This window comes from Teleopsis dalmanni, chromosome 2, assembly GCF_002237135.1.
Source record: "Teleopsis dalmanni isolate 2A chromosome 2, ASM223713v2, whole genome shotgun sequence".
NCBI lineage: Eukaryota > Metazoa > Arthropoda > Insecta > Diptera > Diopsidae > Teleopsis > Teleopsis dalmanni.
Genome location: NC_051847.1, coordinates 223504051 through 223523330, shown reverse-complemented (window position 1 = coordinate 223523330; position 19280 = coordinate 223504051). Strand labels below are relative to the sequence as shown.

Below are 19280 nucleotides of genomic sequence, written 5' to 3'. Positions count from 1 at the left end.
GCAAACTTAATGTCGCAGCAACGGCATCGAATAATTTCATAAATAAAAAACGGAAACAACAAATTTAAAAAATTACAAACATCTACATTGACATTTATATAAAAATTGCAATAAATTGCTTCTATTTTTGCAGTGTACTGTGTTCTTAATAAAACAAGAAATACAACACAAAATTTCAATAAATTTTATAAAACGTAGTTACGGCGAAAAAACAACAACCATTTAAACTACAACAACAACTACAACCACAATTAAAACTGGTAAATTTTTTTCAAAAAAATTATTTAAAAAATTATAAAATCAATAATATATATTGTTTATGTCTTTTAAATAAAATAAATTCAACTTTATTTTTAAATAATATTTTTTGGACATATGTATGTATATCTAAAGATGTATTTTTTTATAGTAATTAGTTATATTAAAAAAATTTACAACAACAACAATAATACTAAAAAATTAAAAATCTAATTATAAGTATATAGTTATATTAGTAACAATAATTATTTATAAACATTTTTAAAATAATTTAGACAAATATTTCCCTCAGATTTTGCTGTCCAGAAATTAAGTGATTAATATGCTTTTTTAATATGCTTTTTTCTAAATTGTGTAGGTAGTTCAAAGAGATTATTGATCATTTTAGTGGATATGTATAGGCTATGTTTTCTTTTTAGTTCAAAATATTTTAGATATCTTTCTGAATAAAAATATATATATTTCAGGACTTTTTTATGTTAATAAATTTATCATTTATTATTTGTAGTAAACTACACTTGTCAATTTTGTCTCTTAAAAATGAGTAGATAGTATAGTATTTATATATATGAAATTTCATATAAGAATACTTTTCCACTTTGTAAATGGTATTGATTTAAAAAAATTTCATTGATTTTGTTAGTTTGTTTTTGTATATAAACAAATTTTTTATTGTTCAATTTAAGTTCCTGCAGTATAAAAAATCTATTACTTATAATACTATTTTAGTATAAATTACTATTTATAACATTACACAAATCCCTATATAAATCTTAAGAATTCTCATTTTTTTTTTGTCACTTAAAAAATCATTTAACATTTTTCTTAAGATTTGTATTAACAAAATTATGATCATATAAAATATTTTTATATTAGGCTTCCCTTTTCTATATGAAAATTTGTTAATGTATACCTAAGTTTTGAAGAGTTGTATATTTTACAATGCCAATTTATTAACTTACGTGCAATAGACTAACTAAAGTTGCAAAAAAGATGTAAAGTCATGCCTTATTTTATATTAATTTATTGTAACTCTATTGACTGACTGTCAAGAGTAGGTATTCTTCAGAATTTTTACTTTTTCCTACGGGTGAATCACAGAGGCCATTATTTAAGCTGAAGTGAGCTTTGGACACAAGGTTGCCACTTTAAGCTAAACTATAGATAAATAGTTGTATATATTGCACTTGAGATATTATCTCTTTATAAGTACCTCGATGCCAGCATATCTTCTTTCGTTGGTAGAAATTTCATAATATTCCACATCCACATCCATAATATTAATTTTTAATATTATTACATCCATAATATTAATTTTTAATATTATGGATGTAGAGTGTTGATCTAACTTATCGAAAAATTTCTTCACGCCTTCCTTGACGAACGTTATTTATAACTGTAACAACTGTAACTAACACCGCATCTATTTATATATATATATATATATATATATATATATTATATATATATATATTATATATATATTTAATATTATTATATATATATATATAGATACACCGAGTTATGTATACCTTAGTGATATATAATTAAATAAATGATTATGTTTAGTATCCAAACATAAGATTAACAGAGTCCTTTAAAATAAACGTACTTGGAGACCTGTCTTGATTGGGAAAACACCATATAAACAACTTAGTTAGCACCTATTTTAGCAAATGAGTTGATTTAATAATATAATTAATAAATCATAATTTCTATTAACTATGTATATTAACTCTTTCGTGCATACTTACAAAAATAATTATTATAGACAAGTTTGTTATAGAATTGTTAGAAGTGTAATTAGAATTTTTCTTAAAAAATATTCTAAGATTGTAAAATTTATATTAAATAAATTTTATAAAAGATTCTACTTGCTATTATATAAAATATGATTAAATGAAAAAATTTGTATGCAAAACCTTTAAAAATGCACCGCTGGCAACTAATTTGCAAATTTAGTTGGTGACTGCAAATGACTATCAGTTAAAAATACAACGCTGCGTATGAGTTATGAACAGCGCATCAATTTGTGAATTTTAAATTTCTAAGATGTAATTTTTGTTATTGCTGCTACAACAATAGCAAAATCATTTGTTTATATATCTACATAAAAGTCATCAGTATAGTATAAAATAATTTTATTAAACTTGTTTTATTTGCATATTTCCAATGTTGTGGGTAATGTTAAAATCCCACATTTTTATTAGGCACTATTTTCCTACTAACAAGGCAATTTGTTATCTATTGTCTATTATTAAATTTTTACGGACAGTGTTCTGAATACTACTAAAGTCAGGGAAGTTCATAATTGATAGCCTCTATAAATGTTATTAAGTTTAGTTGATCACGTTTTCAGTATACTGGTTTGCATATGTGAGATTTGCCTGTTTTTCCGTTTATCTTAATTGCAATTTCATACAATGAAAAATTATCTAATTGTCATGTGTCGTTTTGCTAATTAGTTGTACCAACATTGATGTTTCAGTTTTGCTTTTTGTTGTTGATATTACGTGTAAATTAAAAAAAATATAAATATTTTTTTATTTATGATTCTCAGTAGTTTTTTAAAAAAAAGATTAGATAAATTCTATGAAGTTTTAGTTTGCAAATATATCGTATAGTGAAATTTATAGATGTAAAATATCGTCGTAACAATAATTAAACAACTAACTTTAGATGGTATAATGAATTATATAACTTTGAAAAATATATGTGTCTTTATAATAAATTGAAATTTATTTATAATAAGTATAATGTAAACCTTTTAGCTTAAAGTTTACTGTATAATTTTAGGGTACAATAGAGTACCATTCATTTTACTGAATTGAAAGAAATAAAAGCTTATAGATTAGTTTTTATTTTTGTTTGCATTATTATATATAACAATATAACTATCGCCGAAGTTCCGAAGTTTGTTTGACTTCTTCCTCAGGGCGAAGTATTATTATAACTGCTCTTGAAAACATAAAAGGCGGTTATTTATTCAGAAATCCGTTTTAAATAATAAAGTTCATTTATTGTAAAGTATTTAATTCATTGCTTATTGTTTATTTTATACATATCAAATAGTAATCTTTGTTTTCTGATATATTTTCGATCAGTTTTTTCTTTTTGACACATTTTCGGGCAAGGTATGTTCTTTTGTGACACGCTTTTGCCAAAAGTATCTCACACTTCTTCAATTTAGTATTTTGTGAGGAGTGTTGAATTCTTAATTTATTATTTATTATATAATTATATTTAGATTAATTATATCTATATGTATAACAAAATTTATATAATATAATATCAACTAATAAATGTTTTTTATGATTCAAATAAATTTTTTAAAAAAAGCATTATTATAATTTAATATTTACTTATACTATTAAGTTATAATTATTTGATCATTTTTTCTTAAAAATAATTTATTACAAATTTTTACAACGAAGCACATTTTATTAAACTAAAAAATTTGTAAAGTGTCTTTTAACAAAAAAAAGTTAATCAATTTCTTTTATATACTATCTCAAGTAGAAAGAAGAATATTTAACATTGTTGAAGAAAATAAGAGCGAAATAATGTCACAAGGTTCTCTCTTGACCAAGTTTCTATACTATTTCATATTCGTAAGAAAAAAAATACAAGCAAAAATATTAAACATTGCTGCAGCGACAGTATTGCCAGCGACAGCCAATATAAATTTTACAGTGGCAGCAATAACAACTGCAGCAGCTCGGTTACTATGACAACATTGTACCAGTTTTCAACGTGTGGTGCAGCATAGCGCCATCAATTTACGTTGTACATAGATGGCACACATACGATGTAGATATATGGTGTGTGCGTACATGTAAAGCTTATCATGCATCAATATGCGTTAAATGTTTGTTCTTGCTGTAAAATGTGATGACGTCGACATCATATTTACGTTATTTTCAACAACAAATTACAACAAAATATTTGAATAAAATTATATATAGTTTAAGCATAGTATATAAAACAGTAATAACTACAAATATATCAACAAACAAAAGGAAGTAATATAATAACAAGCAATACCACTAGCTGTCACCTATAACATTTGACTACCCCTATATGTAGCTACATTGATTAAAACTAAACACACATTAGCACATACACCCACATATTAAAGTACCATACAACTGTCAGTTGACATCAATGCCCCACAACCCGTTTTAAGCGTTGTCCAACAATGAGCACAATAATTACTGCTACTACTTCTGCTGCTGTTGTTGTTGTTGTTGTTGTTGCTGTTGCAGAAGCACCAATTGCCATTTACAACAATGCATTTTTCATTTAAGCAGTTTTGTTTGTATATTTTTGCTTTTGTGAGAAAATATAGCAGGAACGTTATTATACTATTTTTTCAATGAGTCCATTTTAAAATGTTTGCATGTGTTGTTGTTGTTATTTTGCATTGTATTCATGCGTTCTTGCTGTAAAAGCAATGTGCCAAAATGTGCTGCCATTGCAAACTTTGTTTACTTGTTCTTGCAAACTTTGTTCGAATGTGTGTGTAGAATGTTCTATGTATATTTAGTACGTTGCATTGGCGTTAGGGGAATTTGGCCTAATTATGCTCCTTCATGTAAACTATTTTATTTAGGTTTTTGTTTTTACTCTGTATCATCTCTTTATATCGCATTTCTGCATTGAGTATGCAGAAGTAGAGCAATTTGTGCAAAGTGTGTGCTTTACCTTGAGTTCTTTTAATGTATCAGTCTTTGAAGGAGGTGAAGACTTAAAAGCTAGTAATTTGTTTGTTTGTTTTCGTTTCTTATTTAGCTTGTATTGAAATCACAATTAGGAAATAAGTGTTGCGAAACTGCGTTTTAAGAAGATATAATATTACAAATATATTTATTATAAACAAATATATATTACAAATACATATTGTATATTATAAACAAACTTATTATGGTAGATACGAGTATTTTACAAATACATATTGTATATTATAATTCAACTTTTTAGATATAATAAAACCAATAGTTTTTTATTTCGTTCGCATAAGGTGTTAATAATATTAATAGAAGTTTGAAGCAAAAAAGAAATCGTAACTATTCCAAATTTGTAAGTTGTATCATATGGAATTTCTGTCACCAAAACAGATTAAGATTTAGGTCTGGACTTTGTTCACAAAGCTTTAAAGAGCTTTGTATAATTAATAGTGAAATTGGTACAATAGGACACTTCTGGTCGTAGTACCGGCTGTTGGGCCATTTCAAGCTTTAATTGAATAAATTCCAAATTTGTATTATAATGTTATGCTCTTAGGATATGGATTAAAAGAATAATTAAAACATGTTTATAAATTTATTCAAGATTAAGAATTTTATACTATTATTTTAAGTAAATTAAATTTTTTAATTACAGATTTTACTAATATTATAATTATTTTCGATAAAATTCAAAAAAAAATAAGTTATATATTTTTACACAAAAATTAGGAAATACTGAAAATTCCGTCACTTTAATATTATTTTTTATTAAATATTGACAATTCCAACGTACCATATATCTAATGTGTTTTGCTTTTGAAATATCTGAATTTAACGTTCTCATAAAAGTTGGGGCATTTAAGTTACACAATAAAAATTTGGATCCCACTGACCCTGCATTTAAAATGTGTTAAAATTTCGTAACCTATTTCATTTTTAGAGTTTGTTTTTATTTTATTCATCAAACAATGCGAATGTTTAAGTTGAGTTTATGATTTATTCAAAAAAACGTAGTGTATTTGTGTTGTGTAAACAAAGTTTGAGATTACCTCAAATATATATATATATATCTGCTACCGCTGCTACCACTGCTGATGTGTCAATTTATTTGCTTAAGCCGCAAACTTAGCTAACATAACAGAAATCCTGCTTTAGCTGTAGAGTGCCAAATAAAAGCTGAGCAGTTGTGTGTGAAAGCTATCAAAGACTTGCCGCCTACCATTAAAAAAAAGTAAAAATAATTTCTGAAAAGTCCTCAAGCTAATTTTCTTTAAAAAAAATTTTTTTTTTTTCATTTAGAATAAAATATTTAACTTCTATTATTCAGTTGGTTTCTTGCTTTACTTAAATGCTTTTTTAACGTAAACGTAAATATTTGTTAAGCCTTTTTAAACCATTAGTATAACAGCGCACACACACACACAGATACAAGCAGTGGTGCTAAAATTATGCAGAAGAATTTTTATTCTTTTCACCGCACATCATCTTAATAGCAAGGATTTCATTTTTCTTTTTCATTATGTATAGGAGTGTGTGTATATAAGCGGCATTTACTATGCCGTCATGAATATATAATTATAATGCACATGCGTATTTATGCCAGCTGGGATATATTTATTGTTGGTTTCTTAGTTGAAATCTTATGTTTAACATAAATTGATTTTTGCTTTCATTTTTCATGTTGACGTATGAGTATCACATGTACGGATTGCAGAGCATGCCTCGTGTCCTTATTTTTTATTGATATTTCGACAGAATACTTCAACTAAAATTATTATTGTATATATTGTAATAGCTGGCTAGAGTTAGTAGTTATCTTTAGTCGACAAAACGCATAGAAAATATGTCAGTTTACTTTTTTTGTTCCAAACATTTTTTGTTAGTAATTTTGATGTAACACTGAAGACGGCTCGTTTATGTACACGTTTTGTGTGTGGGTAAAGAGAGTTTCCGGCATTTGTGGATACATAATAAGCTTCTCAGTTAGTTCTATGCACGTTTTTATACTTTGTTACATAAAGTTAACCATTTATTAAGAAAAAATTAACCCTCATGCCTGTATTGTTGTAGGAAAAACAAGCATTCTATTCAAACATAAATAATCCCAAGCACACAAACACTTTTAAGCATAAATAAAAAAAACACCTAAGTATATAAATACTGTATATAATATTGTTTATAAAAAGTATAGTAAATTAGTATGGTCTGGAAGTATCAAAATTTTTATGATGGTCATTACTCTTAATGTATTTGTAATAGAAAGTGTGTAAACAAAATGAAAAAGAAAGATATATTTAACCGGAAAGGGTTGGTTGTATTATATAATTAATTTAAAAAAAATTAAATTTTTTTTATCTCTGAAAATCATATGTTTTAAATAGTAAAAAACACCCCCATTAAAGTTGTACAATTATCAGTCGATATTTTCTCCTAAATCTTAAATTTTTCATTATTTTTGGAAATCTCAAACAGTCAATGGTCAGCCTATGATTAATTATTAACTTCAAAATACTAACTTTAAGCTCTAAAATAATCTTTAATTATTAATATATTAAACCAATAGCATCTTCAGATTTGTTTGTTTAAATTTAGAAATCTGAATTTATTATAAGAATATCATTTAAAGCATTTGTTAAGCACTCTTAAAACAACATATATAATTTTGGATTAATATCCAAAAAATTGGACAACAGAATTAAGTAATTCTTACTTTTCGCACTACGCTTTATTGTTATATAACCTAGTTTTCGAGATATCGGATATTAAAGTTGGATATTTTTAACGAAAACTTCACTTAAAAACTTTTGACTTCAAATAATTTTTAGCATTGCTTAAACACCATAAAAATAGTTTTAATTGATTGCACATCATTCATTGTAAAAAAAATATGTAATATGTTGCAGAAATTCATGTATCTAAGCCCTGTTTAGTTTGCATTAGTTTTTCTAGTTCTTCAGAAACTGTGTTCATAAGAACTGTGAAAATTAGTTTTGTATATATGTTTATCAATAAAATTAATTAAAAATAAATTTCTTTTAAGACCAGCAAACATACTCACATTATTTTTACAAAAAATTAGAATATTTGTGATGTCATTAAGCCACAACTCCTAACGGCGTTAGAACACATTGCATAAGTAGCAACGTTGTTATTATGTTACTCTCTTTTGTTCCTAACGTGCGGCCATATTTGAAGCTTTCAGTCAAAGTTTTCAGTTTAACTTCCGTTTTATTTATAAATGTTCATCGTCCATTTTTATTTCGTAGTATGCGGAAGTAATTTTGGTTGTTCTTATTTTTTATTATTATTTTCTTTGTGTGTTACTAAACTAATATGTATTTTATTTTAAGCTACTTTGTATGTTTTGTTCCTTTGGTGTTACCTATTTTGTACGGAACTGTGAGTACATGATAATTTCGCTGGTCCCTTTTTAAATTTTGGTGGTTGATAATTATCTTCTGTAATACTTATTTGCGACTCGCAGCACTGTCATTGTTGTATTTTAATATTTAGAAAATAAATTTTATGGCATTAATTTTGTGTGTAGATTTTACGCTAATTACCGTATACAAGTATGATACACGATTTAAGCATTAATTAAAAACAAAAAAAATTTTAAATGAATATAATGTTTATTTGTAGTTCTTTTTTAATAAACTCGTTAGTCTTCAAATGTTTTTTCTTTTATTCTTGTTTTTCTGCTCACAATAAATTCTAATTTAAATACATTTCGTTTTGTTTTGCTTGTCTTTAGTGAGGCTGTGAAGGTTGCTGAGTTAAGTAATTAACTGGTTTGGAGTAGTAAGTTTAGTTTATAGTTAAATTTTATAAGCGATCGGAGATGTTTATGTTTGAAAGTATTGATGTCTAACCTTTAAAATTTAATTACTCGTAAAGATTTATTGATTTTTATCAATGATAAGAATTTTTTTGATTTAAAGTAAATTTGTACAATAGTTTCAAAAAATTTAATGTTGGTATATATAATTAAAAATGTTTATATTGGTATAAAATATATTCTAAAAATCCGGATAAATTAATGACTCTAATAGGAATGTGTCTTATAAATTTGTAAGACTGTAAACTTGAAATTTTAAGCAAAAATATGTGATTAGAATTACTTAAGTAAAAATCTTTAGTTGTTAATGTTTAGATAGTTATCCTTAATTAGTGTTACTACTTATTACTATAAAGTTGGTTTTGTTTTTAGGATTTTATATTCCTATGTTTTTTATAGGAGTTTTAATTCAGAAGAATTCCTAATATTGCCCCACCAATAATATTGGAGAATATTAGAATTCTCCTGATGATGGCGAAAACGAAATAAAAGTTAAAATCCTAAAAAACAAAACCGACTTTAAAATATATTCGACGTAACAACTTAAGAAATTTATTACTATTTCGTTCACTATTTATTTATTGATGTTTCAAACCTAAAAATCCAAAATTTACCCACAACACCCCTTCTATTTATTGAATACATAAAAAATAATGTTATAAAAGTTGGAATATTGATGGACTGGCATGACATGAAAAAAATTAAATTACGTGATTGTTGTCCACTACCTGTCTTTTAAAATGTCTTTAATGACCCTTTATTGCAACAACTAGAAACTAAAAAACAGATTAAACACTACTGATTAATTGGAATGCAGGTCCACATCACGTGAATGGACTTCCATGCAGTATTAATATTTTCTATTTATTGTCCAACCACAAACTCACACACACGCATACACGCTCTGCACGCATGTATGAAACATATGCTTTACTTTTTTATTTCTGAAAAATCAATTTAATAAATGTCATTTGAAAGTAGAGTAAATAAAATAACATTAGAAAAATTAGTACAAAAACAAAATTGCAGGTCAAACTAATGTGTGTATGTAATACTAGCACCACCATCAATAACAACAATAACAACAAAACCAACAATAAAACAATACAACAACTGAAAACAGCCAGTCATAGTATAATAAAAGAAAAATTGTTTTTGTACGTGCATAGTGAGTTGTGCTTCGTGACGCACAAGTATAGGAACAAACGAATGAGTCCACTGCAATACTTAAATTGTCAATTAAAACTAAAATACAGTGTTGTTCATGTGTATTTCTGAGTACTGAGTATATACTGACTTGTTATCAGCAAAAATTATTTTCCATTTAATTTTTACTTATAAATAAAATGCTAAACTAACATTCAATATTTCAGATTTGTAAGAATAATAATATATTTCTTGCAAAAATTAATACTTTTAAATACATATTACTGTTAACACTCATTGTTGTTTTGATTATCATTTTTAGTTTTCATACCCGTATATTAAAAATAATAAGAATCTCATGTGAGTAGTTTTATCAGTTAAGTTGTTGAAAAAAAAATAAAAAGCAACAACAACAAAATAACTTCAAACTATTACGATACGAATCGTATACGAATAAAGAGGAATATAAAAATAAATCATTTATATGCTTTGTGCTCTTCTGTTATTTACTAGAGAAGATCCTAACAAGCAATAGAGAATAAACATTGTTGATTACAGCATGTGCGGCTGTGTAAACAACAATACAAAAAAGTAAAGAATATGTCAACCAAAGAATATCTTATCTTTTCTGATGTAAACTTTGTTAAAGTAAAAAACAAAGAGAGAGCAATTACATCTCTACTCATTGTACTTTTTTAAGAGTAGGAATACTATGCTCTTCACAAATACTGATCATGTGTTTTAATTTGTGTGTATGGGATGTCATATATCTATTTAATGCATATTAATAATTCCTTTACATTACATTATATCTTTTCTACTGTTCCAGAGATTATAATACGTATATATTCATCATTATTTTGATTCCGTGTGTTAAGTTATATTTGGAAGATTTGGATATAAACTTACATGTTTACATCTCTGCGATGTAAATCCGTTATCAAACTTCGAAGTTGCTTTCTGACAATAACTCTCCTGTTTTTTATTCGACCTTAATGTACTAATTGCCGTACTACCTATCCATCTTCGTACGGTTAGTATCTAAGGTATTAGAATTAATAGATGATCAATGTTTTGATTGCATTAGCACATTCAGTTTTAGTTTTACTTACTATTATAAATCAAAAATCTTGCTCACATCAATCTCAGTTGTTACGATTTTTACGATAGTTTGCACAACTTTTTCTAAGCATATTGCAAAAAGACAAGCCCTAATTTAAAGAAAACATGAAATCTGCAATGCTGGCTTATTTTACTCAATTTCTTTGAAATCACATAAGTGATAAGCAGCTCAAAAACCAGGGTTGCCAAAACTATCAACTTTTCTAATCGAAAATTATATATTCGGTCTATGTCTATATTTTTAGAATTTATATATTTTGTTGAACATTTTCAAAATTTTTGGTTGTAGATAATTTTTAATATATTCAATAAAATTTTAAAATAAAGTAAACTATCATTTGCTGTCAGTATATATTAAACGGAAGTACAGAAGTATACGTACTGTCTAAAGCCCCCATTAAAAAATATTTGGTCAGCTATGACATCGTAAAAGTGAACGTTAGATCTTTGGTTACAATAAAAATGTGTAGTTCGTTGAATATCATTATCATTCATATTTACAGTACTTAGTATATTAATTAAATTGCAGTTCAAAACCTAATTAAAGGCTTTTTCATAAGCTAAAAAATACATGAAGAAAGCTGCTCATGTTCTTATAACGGCTTTACAATTTTTGTATTTTCTAGTGTGCATTGAAAATGCATTCAGATGCGAAAAATAGACAATAGTTAAATTTGAGAATGAAAGTGATTGAATTTTGAAACTTATAACATAGTACATTCACACTGGCTCATATAGACACTTGCTCATTTATATTAATGAGTGAACGTTCACATTATAATGAGCTCATTTATGCAGGTAATAGAATTTTACTTAATATATCACACACAAAAAATTAAATATATAACTTTTATACTAAATCATTTATATACATTTTATATATCAAATACAAATTTAATTTTTAATAACAAAGATTTTATTAATTACTTCCTCAGTGCTTTTGTATACAGCTCAGCTGTTCTTTGTTTACATTTTACGTAGAAAACATTTCAAATTTGGTGATTTCTCTTGTGAGAAATTTATTTTTAAGGTTTAAAAAAATATATTTTTATTGATAATGAGCTCATTTATATGAAAGCACTTTGTATGGTAAATCATTCTCATTATATCCACTAATGTCCAAAACTGCCTAAATGAGAAAGTGTGAATGTGCTATCTTAGGATACTCAAGTTAAAGCTTATATTAAAAAAGTAATATTGTAATAAATAACATTTTTCTTTATTTGAACTATAATGAATAAAATGCAAAAATTATACAGAAACAAAAATAAGATTATACAACTCATTTTTTATAACAAATAAAAAAAACTAAAATTTAATATCAGCTTCAAATAATTAAAACATTTACCACACACATGTTCTTATGTTCGTCAGAATACTTTTGGGATGTCAACGTCCTTTATTATATGTTTATTGAAATCTTCTATAAGTTTCTTATGGGTAAGGAACTTTAATTGTATTATACGTTTATCACGCATTTTTTCCTATTACAATTATTTACTTAACCAGTATAAACATATGTTGTAATATATGTTTATACTGGTTATTTAATACTGTTTCTTCTAAGCGAACTTACAACGAAAAACACTGAATACAACATGAAGTACATATATCATATATTGTACTGATTATGTATATACATATGTTTATAAATATACCATATGTTTGTGTATAACTAACATATTAAAAGAGTTTTTGGATTTTAGTACATAACTAAATACTTTATTTGATGATTTATTATATAACATAATTTTATCGAATATAATTTTGCCTTTATAATCTTTATTTTAAGGTTATTTAACGTATTTACTAATTTCGTATGTACTTACATGATGTACACAATTCATAAATAGAACTTGTTCAAACACAAGTTGAAAAGAACATTTGTATTTGAAGTTAATCATTTGTTTCTAATAGTTATTAGTTTTTATATATGTTTGTATATTAAATTCAAAGCTCTAAACAAAATAATAGTATTGTCATCTTAAAAGTTTAGTTACTTATCATATAAATTATTTTTTTTTTAAATAAAAGCACAAAATATTTACTTTGCAACCCTGCTCAGGTTAACGGTTAGTTTTCTCAATAATAAAGCTTTCTCTTTCCTGCGGCCAGACTTGTATGAGATGTGTGTGCGAAGCAAATGTGTGTTGGTTCCAATTGTATTGAAGTTCTCAAACACATTCGAGTTAGTTCGTTTTGGAATTTTGTATTTGATAGTAGTGTGTTGCGTTTCGCATGTTTCAAACAATATTGATAATATTTTTCAAACATAAATATTATTATCGCACAAGCACAACTGGCTGTTACTATTTAAATGCAATAAAATAGGTACAAAAAAATACACAAAAAGCAATTTTTTAAATATTATTTGTTTATTATAACATATTAGTGTATAAAAATTGTATATATTTTTGTGGTTTGTGTTTGAATAAAAATAAATAATTTAAGTCAGTCTTGACAATATTTGAAATGTTCTAAAATGCAGAATTTCAAGTGTTTGTAATTTATGGATTATATTTGCAGTAAAATAATTAAAGTAACTTTATAAACTATTAAATATGAATTTATTTATTAGTAATATTGCTACCACGTTCTTGGAATAGCGATTATTCAAAGTGTAACAGTATTAAGTTGGGTTTTTTTCGTCAGTTCTAAAGCGATAATCCAAATGCATAGATACGTATGTATGTATGTATATATGATGTTTAGGCTATTTGCAGTGAAGTTGACATAATAAATTTTATATTTTTACAAAAATTAAAAAAATCCCTTGTAAAGGCTATTAATAATGTCGTGAAGAACTATTTGTTTAACTTTATTTTGAAAAATTACAAATTATTCATTTATTTGATAATTACAACAACACACTTTATAAAATAAGGAGATTCATCAGCAATATTCATGACGTCGTAAGGAATACAACAAAGACGGTGATATTGTAGGGGTAAATCGCATAAGAAAAATTAAAAAAAATAAGTAGTTTCGCTTTCATTTGAGTTTCCATTCATTGTAGTTTTGATGCTTAATGCCTCTCTGAGTAGAAAAAATTGAACATTTTGTTTTTGTGATTGTGTTGACTATTTTGAACATTTTTTTATGGTAATTAAAAATATAAATTTTATTAGTTTTATAATTTCTCGCAGTGTACTTCCATACGGTTATATACATAAATAGTTAATGTAGAATATTTTTTAAAAGTTCAATCTGCCATCAAATGTACTCCGTGTTATTGTTTGTTATTTAATAAAATAAGTTCCGTTACGCAACTATAGGTATATCCTAATTATTTCAATCTTAATTAATTCGAAATGTTGTTACCTAATTTATCAATATGAGTATAACCTATAATATATTTAATATTACGTACCGATATACTTACATGTATTGGTTTCCATTTTTTCAATTGCCTATCTAACTGACATTCTCAATAGTGGATTACAGACACTGTTCGTTTGATCAAACCGATATAGTGGTTAAAGTTGCAGCACAATTAGCCTACTTCTCATAACTGTAATCGTTTATTACATCATATAGCTATATGTCGGTTTTGTCCCTGCTTACATCCTGTTACATCCTCTGCTTTGAGTTAGCTGAAGTCATTCAAAAATAATATATCAATGGATTGCCATTAATTTTAATCCTTCCTTATTAAAAATAATTTACCTCTGTTCATCAATGGTCTAGTTTCGACAATTTTTTTGCTGAAATAGGTTAGGTAATGTTGAACTCAGTTGAGGTCAAATAATGGCCACTGAATAGCGTTGTACATACGACTCAACCGAGTAGCTCTGACAGATCACTAAGAAAAGGGACCTAAAGGTTTTAAATCTGCTTCTAGTCAATGATGGACACCGACACATGGAGGTGAAGTGGAAATGACCAAAATTCGATTTATTATATAGCAATATTGAGGAAGAAGAAGGAGTTGTTTTTATTCCTATTATAAGATAACAAAATAAATTTGAAAAGGAAAAGTATTTAGAGATTAATTAACATATAACGATGATTTTATATTGATTAATAATTAATATAAGAATCTAGTTAATCTCTCTTGGGCTTCTTTTTTTTATGTAATAAACTTATGTTTTTTTGTGGGGAATTCATTTCATTATGTAAATGTAAATCATTATGTAAACGATTAGATTTGAGTATTTATGTTCAGATTTATTCTCATAAAATATAATGTATTCATGTATAATATATATTTATTACTTATTCAAATACATATCAACAAATTGAATCGTCGTTTACAAACAAACAAACATTGTTATTGATTTTAATAGTGGTGTTATTGTATTCGGGGTTGTTAGACTTTTTTGTAGACTTCAAAATTTTTTTTTCAATTTTCAGTTAAATTTAAATCATTTTCAAAGATCTATATTTTGACTCACTATTTTTGACTGCGTTAATGTTAAGTTAATATTGCTAATAACTAATATTTATTTTTTTTCTTACTAACCATAGAAATAGTGTAAAAAACTAAAAACAAAATAAGTAAAATATATGAAAAAAAGCTTTATTTGAACCGAATGTGTGGGGTGTGGGATCGTAATCGAATTATGTTGTGAAGTTTATTAAAAGTCTTAATTTGTTTAGGTTAGTTTAAGATTTTCTTCTCAGAGTTGACATGTTAGATTTTTAAGGTTGCGGGTGTACCGGCTTCTCTTTTTATAATAAATAATATTTTTAATGAATTATAAAAAAAATTTATAGAACTCATTCGAGTTTCCCTATTATTTCAAATTCAAATATTTATTTTCATAAGATTGATTGAAAACCTTTGAGAAGGTCCCCTTATATAAAATATATAATTGTTTTCACAAAAGTATCAATTAAAGTTTTATTCATAAATCAATAATACACTGCTTGACAATTTATATTTGTTTTTATGCTGGTTTGATGAGTTTGCTTCAGATTTCAAGTCGTTTATTTACGCCGCACAGATCATTGGATTACCACCACCGAAGATGTCGCCTATGTTGAGAGTGTAATTAAACGTACCAGCAATAGATATTCTTCTCTAAACATTAAGAAATCAAAACTTAAATAATTTTCGGAAAAGCAATTATGGGAAATTTAAATTTATATTTTTATTTCAAATGAAAAATCATATTTCAGTTGATTTTGAAATACTTGAGTGTTATTAAATAAGTTTTTAAAAATTATGGGGTATATGTCTCTTGCAATTCAATTTGCTTCAATGTTTATTAGGAACAGCCTTATCAAAAATTTTTTATCTTAAAATTTTCTATTGAGATAAGTTTTGTTGTTGTTGTTGTTATTATTTTTAAGAGTATAGTTATTATAAATATTATTTTTATTTATATATAAATATATATATGTAGATGACATTGGTTGTTATGTATCAGTATATAAGTAAAAGTATTCATATCTTAAAAATGATTTATTTATATGTATGTATTTTTATTTATAAAGAGGGCAGTGAGTGCAATATGCTAAGATAGTATGATAAAAACTGATAATGGAAACTTATTTTTGTATCTGAGATACGAAAATTTTGTAAAAAGAGATAAGCAGTTTTATAAATAACAGTTCTTCAACTTATTTTATAATAAAAATATATGTGCATAAAATGCTCGTAAAGTGTAAAAAATTTATATACGTAAATGAGGTTTTAAAATGTGGTTGAGGCTATACATTAATGTATAGTTGTTGTTGGTACTGACTAGTTTTTTTTTGTTTAAAAAAAAAAAACGGCAGTAAATACATTACTTATCTTAAAGTTACACTTGCTGTTTTAAATTAAGAATTAAATAATTTATAGACGTTCCGTGAAATTTTAGTTTTAATTTTATTATTATTGCAATTGACTTAAACTAATTTTATTTTAAACTGATAAATCCAAAGTTAATGCATTTCTCTTAATTTTTTATAAATAGTTAAAACAATTATTAAAAAATATATATTTAAAAAAATGTTATGCCCTAAAATGAAAGTGAGTACAAAAATTTCACAAACAAATTTTTGTTCATATGAAAAAGTTGAACTTTCATTCCATTAGTTTACATCCAACAAATATTGTTTAAATTCCACTTTTTATTTTTATATGTGAATAATAACCACTTTTCAGTCTCCTTTGATTTTGGTTCAGGGTTAAAAAAAAATGTTAGGTTTCGTTTTTATTTAAATTTTTGAATAAAAATATAATTATATACCACAATTATATAATTATTTCAATGATTGTGAAATATATAGGTTAAGTTAAATTAGATACAAGTTAATTGACTACTGATAGATTTATTGCGAAACTATCTGTGTATTTAGATTTAAATAAATATAAAAAAAATATTTATTTCAGGTTGTCGTCTGATTTTCAAATATATCAACATGCTTTATATCTTAATATTATAGATAGTATAGAGAGGAATATCTCATATCAAATGATAATAGTTCTCCTTCTTAGCTTTCCATTGCCGACAAATTTCAAGAGACATAGTCTTTTTAGAGTTACTTTATGCTAAAGTAATCTTGATCTCACTATCAGAGAACTTGTCCTTTTAAGTCCTACGTGAAAGAAATGGTTTTCTGCATTATAAACACTTGACACTCGATTAATTGAATATGTTCATTCTTATTTAATTTACTTTTACCATAGTTCAAGTAATGTCTAAGTAAAATTTAATAATTTACTAAGTAAATTTGATATGTAGATATATTGTTTTGTGTAATTATAATCACAGTTTACTTTTTCTTTTATAATACCATAACTTAGTCTGATGGATAAACAATAATCCAGTTAAGGCGTAGAGAGGGGTTATAAAGAAACCTCGCAGTTACTCAACTAGTCTCAACATAATAATAATAGTTACTTTATATATACCATAAATTCTTGTTTTGATATGATCATTTATGAACTTATTTCAGTTAGTGTCGATATCCTGACATATGTCATCCTTATTTTAGGCTGAGTTTTCAATGGATAACCTCAAACCGCATACATAAAAACAGCAGTTACTGAAATGATGTATGAAGAAGAGCATTCACTTTTACTATTTGTTATCATATCGCATCTTATTTTCAAATATTTTTATTTATTTATGTGGAAATTTTGTTACAATCAATCATATTATTCAGAGATAAAATTTACTATACATAATAATATTTTTCTCAAACTTAGATTTTAATTTTTATTTTTTAGCATACGATTAGCATATGATTTGCTTATATCAATCTTTATTCTTTCGCTATTATTCAGTATAAGAATGTGATATATATGCAATTACATATATTGCAGGTGTAAATATATAAACCTATATATATACAAGTACATCTATACGTATATCATTCCAATATCATGCCATGTAAACGAATCATGTAATTTTTCATACTTGGCGTAAGATAATGTATAAGTATATGAAATATTTCAAAAATTTTTAAAAATTCATAGAACAGTATATAGTATCTGAAATAGAGCATTAAATATTTTTAATTAATTTCAAAAATTATTTGCTTTTTTTATTTTCAATTAATCAAACGTGCTTAATTACGCCTACCCTTTTCATGTACAAATATCTACATCTATAATCTGCAAATAAATTTATTTGTAGTTGCAACATTTTTGCGGCGTTCTAAAAAATGAATTTCACTCATTTCAGGGACGCGCTAAATGGGCTAACATTCTGTAGAAATTTGAATCTCTTCGGTTTTTGTTCGTTTTTTTGGCTCTTGTTCGTTTGGGTCTTGCACTAATTCAAGGTGGGCTAAATGTGTCATAACATGTGCATTTCTTTAGAATTACCAATCTCCCTCGTCGCTCCCTCGTATCTTCCATATCAATTTTGTTGTTGTAGTTAGGCACATGTCAACACCAATAGCAAGTTGCAATTGCAGTTGCAGTAGTTTTTGTTGTTTGTTCTTTGTTATTTGTTATTTGTTATTTGTTGTTTTCTTGGCAGACAAATAAGCTTTTTATTTCAGGCTTATTATTTATTTGGTTTCGCTACATTCTACAAGATACATTTGTAAACTATTTATCCCTTGGTGTTGCCAAGATATTTTTTCTTTCATTTTAATTTATAATAATTTTTATGCTTTTCTGTTTATTGTTTGGTAAAATATTTCTTATTATACAATATTTTTTCTCAGTTTTTTAGTGTAGTATCTTTGCTTCATACATAAAGTATGTATTTTTTTTTTTAATAAAATTTTATTTAAGTCCCACCATT

The 19280-nt window shown here is 25.6% G+C and overlaps 1 protein-coding gene across 8 annotated transcripts in view; it reads left to right on the top strand.

Moving 5' to 3' along the window:
- LOC119682122 (RNA-binding protein Nova-1) overlaps nucleotides 1-19280 on the top strand; it is a 70340-nt gene that overhangs the window by 5408 nt on the left and 45652 nt on the right. The window contains exon 1 of one of the 8 annotated variants that reach the window (XM_038095487.1): nucleotides 108-260. The exons of 5 other annotated variants lie outside the window; for them this stretch is intronic. The gene's annotated coding sequence lies outside the window, so the exon portion shown is untranslated. Of the gene's footprint in view, nucleotides 1-107; nucleotides 261-13270; nucleotides 13423-19280 lie in introns of those variants that run through there. 2 more of the 8 variants (XM_038095484.1, XM_038095488.1) reach the window with 2 other exon arrangements.